The 2,385-nt window shown below is 38.4% G+C and overlaps 1 long non-coding RNA gene across 3 annotated transcripts; it reads left to right on the forward strand.

Annotated features, from left to right (window-relative positions):
• The first annotated feature begins 471 nt into the window (after nt 1-471).
• On the forward strand, nt 472-2,087 carry LOC108830385 (uncharacterized). 3 transcript variants are annotated; one of them, XR_001946179.2, is made up of 6 exons: nt 472-759; nt 867-979; nt 1,105-1,162; nt 1,259-1,340; nt 1,420-1,625; nt 1,710-2,087. It is a non-coding gene; the product is annotated as an uncharacterized LOC108830385 (long non-coding RNA). The 3 variants fall into 3 exon arrangements; XR_001946177.2 differs by having other exon boundaries at nt 510-759; nt 1,426-1,625; XR_001946178.2 differs by having other exon boundaries at nt 513-759; nt 871-979; nt 1,426-1,625.
• The last annotated feature ends 298 nt before the right edge of the window (nt 2,088-2,385 follow it).

Here is a 2,385-nt window from a genome sequence, read left to right on the forward strand (position 1 = left end):
CCTCTGTTGCCATCTTATTCACGGAGCAGACACTGTTTATTGACCTAGAAGAGACAACATATCCGATCTTGATGGAGAGCTCTGGGTACCGAGATTACGATCACCTCATGTCATTAGCCTACACAAACACGATTTGCCAAGTTCGTTTTAAAAAAAAAGTGTTACGGCCAGTCGCTATAATAACTTAACAAACTCCATGATAGTAGCATGCTTACTTCTTTTGGTTTGCAGGTATCGTAGGAAAGTTTTGGGTATTAAAACTGTTTTTAACAAAGAGAACCAAAGCATTCACCGCAATATAGCTACCATCTAATTATATAAAGTAGAGTTTGAATCCCTCCTAGGGTGTCCACCTAGGATTCCAGGTCATAAACTCGAGTCATAAGGTGTTGACACGTGTCCAGCAAGTACAAAATGCATCACTTTATTTAACTTATTCTGCATATGTGGGCTTCGTATTTTTGGTCCTTTATTTGTCCACATTTGAGCAGCCCGTTATGTTACGCACCGTTTTGATTTTTCTTTTACCAACACGGTTTGTAACGCACCGTTTTGATGTTAGGGTTGAGCTCATCTTCTCTTCCGGCCATTCGAGATCGACGCACTACCTGACTTTTGAAAGCGTTGATTCGTATTCTTCCGAACAATCAGAAGAGTTACAGATTAACCTCTTTAAAGTCCTTCTTAAATCCATCACCCACGACCCGTCTTCAATGCGATCTTCACACATGCAAGAGGTGGAGCTGCGCCTATAACAGCGTAAGCTTTTCTGCCATTAGAACCATATCCTCATTCTCTTGAGACAAACCAGTAATCTTATTTTCATTAAAATGGCTAACGCAACTGTATTTCTTTCTGATTTGAAGACAGGATAATTCTCCTCCACCGTTTAAGTGTGTTTGCTCTATTTTTAAGAGGCCAGTACTGTCAGACGCGGTGGTGAACTCATGGAGTGGATATGCTGCTACTGGATTCACAGGTCTGTTCTATTCCTCCGTTTGATTTCATAGCTTGATTTTTTTATTACATTTTTTCAACGTTTCCGTTTAGTTGAATTCGTATTACCAAGTTTTCCTGTTTAGATCTTCACTGACTTCTGTTTAGGTTTAACATCAGCGAAAGTTCTGGAAATCTCAGATATATGAATCGTCGGCAGTAATCGGTATGTCTATGTCGTTTAGAGTTGTTTGGTTCTCGATTCATCTTCTCTAATGCGTTAGAACTTGCATTGATTCATGTCATTAACGAATTCTTATAGCTATTTTGACCCACTGAATCACGATCGCTCATTCAATGACTCTTATTCTCATCCAAGCAGTGAATCTCCATTTATAAAAAAGGTAACCTCATCCCTTGAAAATCATCTTCACATTCCAGTAGCAATAGAAATTTCTCTCGGTATAATTTTTTTTTCAAAAGCCGCAGCTTCGGCCATTAATGGTGGCGAAAGGAAATCTTGGTGGTGGAGGAGGGAGGTCATCGCTTGGCGGTTGTGGTGGTGGACTGGTTTGGTTTGTGTAACGGGCGCCTGCACCTCCTGTCAAGTTCTCCAACGACACCAAGGGGCTATAAACCGCATAATCTGTTGGTGCTATGTCGAACGTGTCATTGAACTCTAAATTGAGGTTTCCACTTCCTGTTTTTATCTTCTGTCTGTGATAATGTTATATCAGTCAAATGTGAAGTTGAATTTTATTTGGTTCTTGCAGATAAAGCAAGCCTTTACACCAGAACAAGTTAACTATGCCAAAGTGTGCTAAGATATGATGAGGAGGTTCTTTTATCTTTTTGAACAACAATCATGCTGCTGTTACAGGCCTCAATGGTTGTTTGCTCAACAAAATGAATGCCAAGGTGGAAAATCATCTCTTATTACTTGATTCGTGCTCATGTTTATATGTTTGCAGAGTTTGACAAAGAAACCGGTGCTGTTCAATGCTTCCTCAGTAAGTAAGATGCCCAAATAATTGTCTGTTAGTTACGATCATGAAAAGCAACAAAATCGTGATCTTTGATTTTCAATGGTGCATGTATAATAGTGTTTAACTTCAGAAAGATTATACAGAGACTGTCTCAGTTTATGGTTATAGGTTAGGACCTCTCACACTTGCACGAAAATATCCAACCCATTTCGTCGCGCAATTATTTGTTGTATCATTGTGAAAATAAAAGGTCATGGTTATTTTCATGAACTTTAAACGAATTTAGTCATGAGAGCTTGACCATTTCTTATGAAATTTTTTTTCATCAACGCACATGAATACATTAATTAACAGCATTCAGAATTAAATACATGAATCATAACATTCATGAGAGCTTGACCATTTCTTATGAAAATTGTATTCATCAACGCACATGAATACATTAATTAACAGCATTCAGATT

This window comes from Raphanus sativus, chromosome 4 (assembly GCF_000801105.2).
Source record: "Raphanus sativus cultivar WK10039 chromosome 4, ASM80110v3, whole genome shotgun sequence".
Taxonomy (NCBI): Eukaryota; Viridiplantae; Streptophyta; class Magnoliopsida; order Brassicales; family Brassicaceae; genus Raphanus; species Raphanus sativus.